Source organism: Taudactylus pleione, unplaced genomic scaffold, assembly GCF_031769625.1.
Source record: "Taudactylus pleione unplaced genomic scaffold, aTauple2 ptg000535l, whole genome shotgun sequence".
Taxonomy (NCBI): domain Eukaryota; kingdom Metazoa; phylum Chordata; class Amphibia; order Anura; family Myobatrachidae; genus Taudactylus; species Taudactylus pleione.
This window is the reverse complement of record NW_028284937.1, coordinates 5,589,874-5,603,007: the sequence shown is the minus strand read 5'-3', so window position 1 is coordinate 5,603,007 and position 13,134 is coordinate 5,589,874. Positions and strand designations below refer to the sequence as shown.

The 13,134-nt window shown below is 40.3% G+C and overlaps 1 pseudogene; it reads right to left on the bottom strand.

Annotated features, from left to right (window-relative positions):
• Nucleotides 1–6,706: 6,706 nt before the first annotated feature.
• On the bottom strand, nt 6,707–6,825 carry LOC148501068 (5S ribosomal RNA; annotated as a pseudogene).
• Between the last annotated feature and the right edge of the window lie 6,309 nt (nt 6,826–13,134).

The window sequence follows — 13,134 nt, the reverse complement described above, 5'->3', positions numbered from 1 at the left end:
ACTGAAACCGGTGATACACAGCGTAGCCTGCCTTGGAACGAGCTGGCGTTTCTGAGATGCTGCGACTGGTGACGCTGCTGCTGTTGCTGCGTAAGGTGATACATCTACCCAGTGGGCTGTCACAGTCATATAGTCCTTAGTCTGCCCTGTTCCACTTGTCCACATGTCCGTGGTTAAGTGGACATTGGGTACAACCGCATTTTTCAGGACACTGAGGACACTTTTTCTGACGTTTCTGTACAGTCTCGGTATCGCCTGCCTAGTGAAGTGGAATCTAGACGGGATTTGGAACCGGGGACACACTACCTCCAGCAATTGTCTAAATCCCACTGCACTAATGGCGGATACCGGATGCACGTCTAACACCAACATAGCAGTCAAGGCCTCAGTTATACGTTTTGCTTCAGGATGACTGCTGTCGTACTTCATCCTCCTCGCTAAGGACTGTTGGAGGGTCAATTGTTTAGTAAAAGTAGTGGTGTTCCTACTTCCTCTCTGGGATGATGAACGACTCCCAGCAGCAGCAACAGCAGCAGCGGCAGCAGTAGGCGTAGCAATGCAGGATCCCCCGGAGGAATCCGGGATAGGAGAGTCAGTCATGCCAGTGACATGGCCTGCAGGACTACTTCCGATCCTGACTAAGGAGGAAATTGACGAGGAGGGAGTTGACGGTGTGGTTTGCAGGCGCTTGGATACAACAGGACAACGGGATTTAGGTGTCCCTGGACTGCTTACGGTCTTAGCCAAAGTTTCTGAACTTGACAGTAACTTATTATGAACGCGCTGCAGGTGCCGTATAAGGGAGGATGTTCCTAGGTGGTTAACGTCCCTACCCCTACTTATTCCACCTTTACATAAGGTACATATGGCAAGACAGTTGTTGTCCGGATTTGGATAGAAATATTGCCAGACCAAAGAGGTGGAATGTTTGGTCTTCTGCCCAGGCATGACCGTGATGGGCTTTTTCATCCCACGGACAACAACTGTCTCCCCCGGAGCCTGATTTAAACAAACCACATCACCATCAGAATCCTCCTCGCCAACTTCCTCCTCAGCGCCAGCTACACCAGTATCCTCATCCTGTTGTACTTCAACAGTGACATCTTCAATTTGCATATCAGCAAGTGGACTGTGGGTGCTCCTTTCAGCACTTGCAGGGGGCGTGCAAATGGTGGAAAGAGCCACCTCTTCCCGTCCAGTGCTGGGAAGGTCAGGCATCGCAACCACCACCACACTTGGACTCTCCTTGGGGATTTGTGATATCTTCTTAGAAAGCACAGTTCTTCACTGTGCTTTTGCCAGCTTAACTCTTTTGATTTTTTTAGTGGGAGGAGGGCTTCCATCGTCATGTGAAGCTGAACCACTAGTCATGAACATACTAGGGATCGACCTTAGCCGTTCCTTGCCACTCCGTGTCGTAAATGGCATATTGGCAAGTTTACGTTTCTCTTCAGCTGATTTAAATGTTTTTTTCAAGGTCATTTTCCTGAACTTTGTCATTTGGGCTTGTATGTGCCCTCTATTATGACATTGGGCATCGGCCTTGGCAGACGACGTTGATGGCATGTTATCGTCTATGTCATGACTAGTGGCAGCAGCTTCAGCACTAGGAGGAAGTGGTTCTTGATCTTTCTCTATTTTATTTTTATCGGAGAAAGTTTGATCCTCCATTTATGTTATATCGATTTGATATATACGTGCGGCGAAACACAGAAAATATTTTTTTATTTTTGCTGGAGAGTAGTGCACTTTGTGGGTTACACCAGCCTTTAAGAAATGAGCCAGCCGGCTCTTTACTTATGGGACACAGGAGCACGCTTGGCGCTGCTCCTTTGTTGATGCACGTGCGGCTACTGCGCACACAATTCACAAACACAGAAAATAATTTTTTTTTTGGTTTGGACTGGAGTGTACTTTGGGGGTTACAGCACCCTTTAATGGTCAAGCCAGCCGGCCCTTTACTTATGACACAGGCGCACGCTTGGCACTACTTTGTTGATGCACGTGCGGCTACTGCGCACACAATTCACAAACACAGAAAATATATATTTTTTTGGTTTGGACTGGAGTGTACTTTGGGGGTTACAGCACCCTTTAACGGTCAAGCCAGCCGGCCCTTTACTTATGACACAGGCGCACGCTTGGCACTACTTTGTTGATGCACGTGCGGCTACTGCGCACACAATTCACAAACACAGAAAATAATTTTTTTTTTCGTTTGGACTGGAGTGTACTTTGGGGGTTACAGCACCCCTTAACGGTCAAGCCAGCCGGCCCTTTACTTATGACACAGGCGCACGCTTGGCACTACTTTGTTGATGCACGTGCGGCTACTGCGCACACAATTCACAAACACAGAAAATAAATTTTTTTTTGGTTTGGACTGGAGTGTACTTTGGGGGTTTACAGCACCCTTTAACGGTCAAGCCAGCCGGCCCTTTACTTATGACACAGGCGCACGCTTGGCACTACTTTGTTGATGCACGTACGGCTACTGCGCACACAATTCACAAACACAGAAAATATATTTTTTTTGGTTTGGACTGGAGTGTACTTTGGGGGTTACAGCACCCTTTAACGGTCAAGCCAGCCGGCCCTTTACTTATGACACAGGCGCACGCTTGGCACTACTTTGTTGATGCACGTGCGGCTACTGCGCACACAATTCACAAACACAGAAAATAATTTTTTTTTGGGTTTGGACTGGAGTGTACTTTGGGGGTTACAGCACCCTTTAACGGTCAAGCCAGCCGGCCCTTTACTTATGACACAGGCGCACGCTTTGCACTACTTTGTTGATGCACGTGCGGCTACTGCGCACACAATTCACAAACACAGAAATTTTTTTTTTTTTTTTTTGGACTGGAGTGTACTTTGGGGGTTACAGCACCCTTTAATGGTCAAGCCAGCCGGCCCTTTACTTATGACACAGGCGCACGCTTGGCACTACTTTGTTGATGCACGTGCGGCTACTGCGCACACAATTCACAAACACAGAAAATAATTTTTTTTTTGGTTTGGACTGGAGTGTTCTTTGGGGGTTACAACACCCTTTAACAGTCAAGCCAGCCGGCCCTTTATTTATGACACAGGCGCACGCTTGGCACTACTTTGTTGATGCACGTACGGCTACTGCGCACACAATTCACAAACACAGAAAATATATATTTTTTTGGTTTGGACTGGAGTGTACTTTGGGGGTTACAGCACCCTTTAACGGTCAAGCCAGCCGGCCCTTTACTTATGACACAGGCGCACGCTTGGCACTACTTTGTTGATACACGTGCGGCTACTGCGCACACAATTCACAAACACAGAAAATATATATTTTTTTGGTTTGGACTGGAGTGTACTTTGGGGGTTACAGCACCCTTTAGCGGTCAAGCCAGCCGGCCCTTTACTTATGACACAGGCGCACGCTTGGCACTACTTTGTTGATGCACGTGCAGCTACTGCGCACACAATTCACAAACACAGAAAATTATTTTTTTTTGGGTTTGGACTGGAGTGTACTTTGGGGGTTACAGCACCCTTTAATGGTCAAGCCAGCCGGCCCTTTACTTATGACACAGGCGCATGCTTGGCACTACTTTGTTGATGCACGTGCGGCTACTGCGCGCACAATTCACAAACACAGAAAATAATTTTTTTTTTGGTTTGGACTGGAGTGTACTTTGGGGGTTACAGCACCCTTTAACGGTCAAGCCAGCCGGCCCTTTACTTATGACACAGGTGCACGCTTGGCACTACTTTGTTGATGCATGTGCGGCTACTGCGCACACAATTCACAAACACAGAAAATAATTTTTTTTTTGGTTTGGACTGGAGTGTACTTTGGGGGTTACAGCACCCTTTAACGGTCAAGCCAGCCGGCCCTTTACTTTTGACACAGGCGCATGCTTGGCACTACTTTGTTGATGCACGTGCGGCTACTGCGCACACAATTCACAAACACAGAAAATATATATTTTTTTGGTTTGGACTGGAGTGTACTTTGGGGGTTACAGCACCCTTTAACGGTCAAGCCAGCCGGCCCTTTACTTATGACACAGGTGCACGCTTGGCACTACTTTGTTGATGCACGTGCGGCTACTGCGCACACAATTCACAAACACACAAAAAATATAATTTTTTTAGCACTTTGGGGGGAGCACCCCTGATGGACAGAGCATCCCCTGGACAACACTACAGCACCCCTTTAGGACTGGGACACTGCACAGGACTTTGGAGTGGACACAGCCCCTATGGAGAACTGACTGCACAACACAGTCCAGCCAGCCCCTATGGATTTTGAAGTAGTGGACACAGCCCCTATTAACAACAGCAGCACAGCACAACACAGCCAGCCCCTATGGACTTTGAAGTAGTGGACAACAGCAGCACAGCGCAGCACAGCACAGCACAACACTACTCTGCACTACACTACACTACACAGCCCAGCCAGCCCTAACTCCCACCCTCCCTCTTCACTGTCCACAGCCGAGTGAGAAAATGGCGCCGACGCGGGTACCTTATATAGGATCCAAAACCCGCGAGACCCGGAAGGCGGGATGATGACGTTTTGCCTCGATTTCAGATCCGAGTCAGGCGGGAAAAGTCGAGCCTGACTCGGATCGGACTCGGATCGGGGGGGTTCGGATTTCAGAAATCCGAACCCGCTCACCCCTAATATATATATATATATATATATATATATATATTTATATATATATATATATATATATATAGATGGGTACAGCGCCAATCTTTGTAAATTTATGAGGCAAAAAATTAATGAACAATCTAGGTTTAACTGTTAAATGGGACCTCAGCCCATAAATATTGTGGGCATCAACTCTGGGCAAATAGGACAATACTAGTGCAAGTATTGAGAAACAGATACACAAAATTAGAATGAACCCTTAAGCGACAGGTATGCTCATTGAAATAGATATTTTCTTATGGATAATACGTGGAGCAGCAGGCAAATATAAATATAAAGTGTCTTGTGCAATCACTGTAACTTCATAACGTGCAATAAATAATTGGACCACACAATAAATATAAATGAATAAAAAGAATGAAAAGTGCCAGTGCGTTGTCAATAAATATAAATAAATGAAAATTGATGTAAACAATTGACGTTCTGTGAATAATATAGCCTTATAAACTGAGGTCACTTGGAAACAAAAGTGCAAATGCAATGAAATAAAAACAGGGAATATTTATTTACTAAAACAAAAGATGCCCATAGTTAGGCAAAATATATAACCATCATAAAAGTAAAACAAAAGTGCAATAAAAATAATTAAAAGAGAAATGAGTTGTGGATAATAGCAGCTTATCTGAGTATGTAGAAAAGTTAATTTTCTCCAAAGTTCATGAGGCAAGTAACAGTCACTCCCAAAGCGTTTTGTCCTATGACTTCATCAAGGGGATAATGTGTAGATGTAATGATCAGGTATTTATACCCCTTTATGAGTTCAACCAAGGTCAGGCATTTGCATCACTTCCTGTCTGCAGGAGCGCACCTATAAACATCCTTTTAATAATACAGCTATAGCCTTATAGCAATCCTTCAACTTATATTCAGTTTATTGTAGTAATCTTTCTCAGATATTATGCTTAACTAGGTTTAAAAAACCTTTTCTTATAGTCGTTAATAGGGCTACTTCCGCCCATCTTATCGTTCCTTCCGCCCTCACTGAGGCGCATCATATCCGGTACTGCATCTCCACGTGGGTCCAGGGCGCACGGGGACTGTGTCCACATGACCTCTGTGTTCCATAGTGGTGTATGTAATCTCCGTGCACGTTCTGTAACATGCAGGCCTCTTAACTGGCCGCGTTGTGGGACGTCACTTCCGCCCTTCCTCCATGTCCTCCTTTCGTGTTATTCCGCCCTTCTGCTTGTCTAGTAAGGCGAAACTTCCACCCTTCTCCTGTACCCCGTGTAAATCATGTCTGCCCACACTTAAGACGGGCTTATATTCGTTATTTCTTCAATTTAGTCTAGACTTTAAAAATAAAATGGACAATATTACGATATGGTCCTAACATAGATGTTTGGATAAAAGCATCCCATTATTAATGTTAAAAACTTAACATAAATCACAATATATATAATAAATCTCAAACCAAGCATATAATATTTAAAAACATATAATAACCTATAATAGGTGTAACTAGTTCATACTATATTAATGCATACTTTCTAATTAGATGGGACATGTATATATAGAGTATATATGACTGGACTGGTATTAAACAATGAAATATCTAGTATTAAATATAGGGTCTCTGAAAAGAATTCCCAATGCCAGTTTTATGCTGTTTCTTTTTTACTTCTGGAATGTAGAGGATTCTTATAGTTCTCAATGTTTCTAGAGGGGCTTCGCTGGAGGAAAAAGACTTATATTCCTTGATGATATTCATGTGCGAGCATCACTGGGTTTTCTTTGTTCTTTCTTCTTTGTATTTTGAAGAATGTTCAGGAAATTTTCATATTTACAATACCTGGAATTCCCAGGATGTCTCCATTCCTGGTACTAATCAGGCCCCACCATATTGTATTTTCAGTCTTTTAACTGACCTTTCAATAGGGAGGTATAGTTGTAAACCTTCTTTTCTCTTCTTAATCACCAAGGTTCGCTTGTAGGTACTAACTGTATATGTGTTATGGTTCCCTTCTTAGGCCATGACCTGATTTCATTTCCATTATCAGGATAAATTTGCAGCACCAGGTATTCCCAAGGGGTTGCCCATCTTGGTACTGACCTGGCCCAATCATGCTTTGCTTCCAAGATCAGACGAGATTGGGCTCACACATGATGGTATGGCAGCAAATAAATTCATTCAATATAAATATAGTCATGCCAGATTTTCTACTAAACCTGGTCTTCCCCCAAAAAGAGATAATTCTTAGGGGTACTTGTCAGGCCCATCTACATGGTAGATGGTATATTAGTAGATAGGCGTTGAACACATCACAGAAATGGGGCTATTTCGTAATAGTCATTAAAACCTTTAGGTGATAGTGTATCCAGTTCGAATATCCAGAACATTTCCCTTCTTGATAGTAGATTGCCCTGGTCTCCTTCTCTTTCTCCCAAGGTTACATGTTCAATTGTTTTGTATGAGATGTCCTCCGGGTTAGAGTTATGTTCTAACGAAAAATGCTTTGATACAGCATGCCCCTCTACTTTGTTTTTGATGTTCCGAATATGCTCCTGTATTCTTAATTTCAGTGGTCGCTTGGTTTTTCCGATATATTTAAGTGCATTCCAGTAAATAAATGACCGATGTAGAATTACAGTTCAGAAAACTTTTGGTGGTATACCCTTTGGATGCATCTGAATTTGTAAAGGTTTTCCTTTTGAGGTGGAGGAACTTGCAAATATTACAATGTCCACACTTATAACTTCCATTGCATTTTAAAATATTCATAGTACGTTGTTCCTTTTCCTTTAGCATGCTCGGTGCTAGTAGATCTTTTAAATTCTGAGACTTTCTAAAGATGATTTGTGGTTTTGGTGGAAGGATATTCTTCAGAACTGGGTCCATGAGCAAGATACCCCAATGTTTATTAAAAGACTTTCTAATAATATTCTCATGACCACTGTATGTAGTAATAAAAGGTACTATCTCGTTTTCCTGTTGTTTGTCCGTCTTATATTGCAATAAATTGCTTCTTTCCAGGTGTTGAGTTTTCTGCATTGCTGTCATTATTGTTGTTTCTGGATACTCCTTCTCTCTAAATCTATTAGCGTATACTTCCATTTGTTCATTACATGTTGTTGCATCACTGCAATTACGTTTTATCCTATAGAACTGGGAGTAGGGGATGTTCTTTTTCCATTTATCCAGATGACAGCTTTTATAATGCAAATAACTGTTGGCATCCACTTCTTTTATGAAGTTCTTTGTACAAATCTTGTCACCTGTTGCTGTCAGAATCAAGTCTAAAAACTCTATATTAGAGTCATTAAAATTAGACGTAAACTTCAAATTCATATTATTCTTTGAGATGTGTGATAAAAAATTATTAAAAACTTCTTCTGGTCCTTCCCAAATCATTAAAATATCGTCGATGTACCTCTTATAAAAAATAATATGGTCCTTGAATGGGTTATTATTGTATACATAATCCTTTTCTGAACATCCCATGAACAAATTGGCGAAGCTAGGGGCGAAAGTCATGCCCATCGCAGTTCTGCATATTTGGCGATAAAATTGACTTAAAAATGTAAAATAATTATGAGTGAGTATAAAAGACATAAGATCACATAAAAATTCTTTATGAGGAACTTCAATCTCTGCATCCATCTCTATGAACATTCTAGCTGCATTAATACCCTTGGAATGTTCTATGCACGTATACAAAGATTGGACATCGATGGTTATCCAATTATAAGTCTGTTTTCAATGTATACCCTCTATTTGTTGTAGTACACTTGTAGTGTCCTTGAGATAGGATTCCAATTTTGTTACATATTTTTGTAAAAAAATGTCTACATATTTAGAGAGATTCAAAGTAAGTGATTCAATGCCCGCTATGATGGGCCTACCTGGAGGTTCCATAAGAGATTTATGAATCTTGGGTAAAAAGTAAAAAATCGGGGTCGTGGGGTTTGATTTAATTAAAAATTGGAATTCTTCTTTCGTTAAAATATTTCTTTGTAGACCATAGAGTAATAAAATTCTCAATTCTTCTATGTATTCTTCAGTTGGATCTTTTTGTCATTTTTCATAGGAAATTCTATCCTCAAGAAGTCTATAAGCTTCCTTCAGATAATACTCATGGTCCATGATCACCAAACCCCCCCCTTTGTCAGCTGGTTTTATCACTACCTCCTGGTTCTTTTTCAAGTTTTTGAGGGCTTCCTTTTCTCTGTTACTAAGATTTTGTTTTTTCATATTAGTATGATTCACCTCATTACTGCATAGATCCTTTTTTATCATGTCATAAAAAATATTCAGGTGATTCCCTTTTGATTCTAATGGATAGTACGTAGATTTTCCTTTCAAACCAGATTTTGAGGTAGAAGCAACATAGTTTTTTAGAGGTGCTGATTCCTTATATGCTTGGTTTGAGATTTATTATATATATTGTGATTTATGTTAAGTTTTTAACATTAATAAGGGGATGCTTTTATCCAAACATCTATGTTAGGACCATATCGTAATATTGTCCTTTTTATTTTTAAAGTCTAGACTAAATTGAAGAAATAACGAATATAAGCCCATGGGCAGACATGATTTACACGGGGTACAGGAGAAGGGCTGAAGTTTCGCCTCACTAGACAAGCAGAAGGGCGGCATAACACCATAGGAGGACATGGAGGAAGGGCGGAAGTGACGTCCCACAACGCGGCCAGTTGAGAGGCCTGCATGTTACAGAACGTGCACGGAGATGACGTACACCGCTATGGAACACAGAGGTCATGTGGACACAGTCCCTGCACGCCCTGGACCCACGTGGAGATGCAGTACCGGATATGATGAGCCTCAATGAGGGCGGAAGGAACGATAAGATGGGCGGAAGTAGCCCTATTAACGACTATAAGAAAAGGTTTTTTAAACCTAGTTAAGCATAATATCTGAGAAAGATTACTACAATAAACTGAATATAAGTTGAAGGTTTGCTATAAGGCTATAACTGTATTATTAAAAGGATGTTTATAGGTGCGCTCCTGCAGACAGGAAGTGATGCGGATGCCTGACCTTGGTTGAACTCATAATGGAGTATAAATACCTGATCATTACATCTACACATTATCCCCTTGATGAAGTCATAGGACAAAACGCTTTGGGAGTGACTGTTACTTGCCTCATGAACTTTGGAGAAAATTAACTTTTCTACATACTCAGATAAGCTGCTATTATCCACAACTCATTTCTCTTTTAATTATTTTTATTGCACTTTTGTTTTACTTTTATGATGGTTATATATTTTGCCTAACTATGGGCATCTTTTGTTTTAGTAAATAAATATTCCCTGTTTTTATTTCATTGCATTTGCACTTTTGTTTCCAAGTGACCTCAGTTTATAGGGCTATATTATTCACAGAACGTCAATTGTTTACATCAATTTTCATTTATTTATATTTATTGACAACGCACTGGCACTTTTCATTCTTTTTATTCATTTATATTTATTGTGTGGTCCACTTGATCAATTATTTATTGCATGTTATGAAGTTACAGTGATTGCACAAGACACTTTATATTTATATTTGCCTGCTGCTCCACGTATTATCCATAAGAAAATATCTATTTCAATGAGCATACCTGTCGCTTAAGGGTTAATTCTAATTTTGTATATATATATATATATATATATAAAAACTGATATATACATTCAAATGGGATCATTAGTATAATTTCCCTGCATTGGTTACAAGACACAATGATCCCTATGGCTACATGTATTTTCTGAGGAGTATCAGTGTGTATTCAACAACAAATAGATCTAACTAACTGCTTTGGGGCTCGTTCACATTTGGATGTAAGTCAGTATTATGACACGCCTGTCAGATGTAGCAGAGTACACGCCCACTTTACCGCCGCACTCATACATGGTGCTTTCACAATCTCCCTGACATGCTTTTTCAAATGTAGGCAAGTATGCTGTCTATGTGCTGGGTGCTGCCGAGTGCCCACCAATAAAGACCTCATCTAACACAAAGTATTTATTTTACTTCTACTATTCATTGAACTGTCTCATGCAGTTTAGAGCTTACAACAGAACAGTGTACAGTATATGAATGGAGATTGTAACTAACAATCACAGGACAATTATATAAAGACTTTATGACCCATACATTTTATTTTGTTTAACATCTGCAAAGCTTTTCTCCCTCACTGTGTAAAGGGACCTATCCATTACACTACTTTGTGAACAATCTGATCAAAACCAGGAGGTTTTGGTCGCATTGTTCACAAAGTCGTATAATGGATAGCTGGCAAGGACCAGCGATGCGCGTGCACGCTGGGTCCTTACTGACCTCGCCTATCTACTGACTATGCCCGTCAACCTGACGACGCTCGTCAGGTTCGGCATGTTCAGAGATTGGAGGTCGGGCTCCTGCACTGAATGACGTTTAGTGAACACCGTTCAGTGCAGGCACCGCACCTCGGCGACCTGAAGGTCTGAACTCTAGTGGATAGGCCCCTTAACAAATGGCAATGAGACATCATTTTGCGACTGGCCGCCCAGCGCCATTTTAGTGAAACTCGCCACTATAAGTACATACGGCGATGCTATTATTTAGCGTTGTGCAATTTCCACGCAATAGAAAGAAGTTAAAAGTCCTCACTACATAAATACAGACAGTCGCTAAAACATATAAACTAATTATCCCTGCAAGACACACACCATAGTGTACTCCACAAAACACATAGTCGCACAATGCTAACTAGCGTCTTTTCCCAATTCCCCAATACTTACACACTGCACACTTACATGAAAGGTTCCCTAGTATTAAAGTATAATATTCAAGGTTTATTTAGTGATTATTAATGTTGTGTAATAAAGGTTATTTGATATCTAAGGTTTAGTACATGGTAAGCAGATTTCCGGTATCATCGGTGAGAAGATCGGAACAGATGTCTGCAAACTATGAACTATAGAGAGTTAAAACATTAAAATGTACTCTGTAATGTTATCAGCTTAGATTAGCATGCAGCGGGAAGAAGGTCACAAAGGGCGGTTGGAGGCTGTTTGTGTCCATTTGAAATTGTCCTATAAATGATCCTGTAACAGAAACACCTTTAAGAAGAACCAATGGAATCATGCCAAACTTGTCTATTGAATTGCCAATCCGTGAAAGAGTATATAAGCGTGCTCTCTGACCCCAATCTTGAGTCTTCTTGCTGTGCTGTTGACGGAGGTTTCTAATGCTGATGCCAGTATATGGGCTCAGAGCGCGTGCGTATATAACAACTGTACCTTGGGTCTGTATGATTTATTTACGCTAAATTGTCTTTAGATCACAGCGTGTAACCATCTGTTTTTATGTTGCTTTGGAGTTTGGAACCACATTCAAAGTCTGAAGGCATTTATTTACTGTGCGACTCATTACGCTAAATTGCGACAATTCTAGAAGGTATAGACAGGATTTGGAAGGTATAGGTAGCATCGTATAGAGGTTTAAGTTAGGTATCGATACATACATACATACATACATACATACATAAAAGACATACATAAAGGTAAGATGGCCCTGCCCGCAAGCTTACAATCTATAGGAATAAATCATCATTATATTTTGTGTTTCAATAACCAGGTCAAAATGCATTTTTATCTTTATTAATATTAGTATCAAAAATTAAAAATTTTGATTGTTTTATCCTTTCTCTGATAATCAAGATACAATCAATTTATATTCACTGGAAATCTATACATTACACACGCATTAGCTTTATAAATAAATATTTTTATAGCACCCCTTTAGGTCTAAACTTAATTATTTACCCTTTGAAATTAGCACTTTTTCTTCTGTTTTAGAGTTTGGTCTAAAGCCTTCTCATGTGGAATTGCCTTATACAGTATAGTGACTTTACATCCACAGTACGCTACATACTTACTGTATAATCATCACTCCATTTATTTATTTTCAAAAGTGCATTTGCCTCCAATCTAAAAACATAGTTATTTCAAAATATATCTGTGTATTCTGAAACTCTAGCCAACTGATCCAACTTACCATATCATAGGCCATAGCAGGGGACTAACTGGATTCTTATGTATCTTTGGTACATCCATTGTTTAAACCTCTATTCAAGAAATTTTCCAACTCCTATACCGTTTTACTTATATGATCTGAGGTATTTTTTTTCTAAAGGAAATTTTCTAAAACAAAACTGAGTATTATTAAAAATCTCAATGTGCTTTTATAAGTTCAAAGACCATGCCCAAATGAGTACCTTTTGGATTTCTATGGGAAGAAAAATAAACATTTTGTATTTAGATTTTATTTTGTGAGATTGAGTGTTATGACGGTATGTTTGGAAAGATGCTCCCATGTGGACCTCTTTGATAATTCTCTAGCCTATATTGACAAAATTATTGGATATTTTAATTTTAATCCCCTTTTTTCTGTATCCTTTACCCATATACACCCATTTGCTTTGTTTTAAAGATGTGCCCCTGATG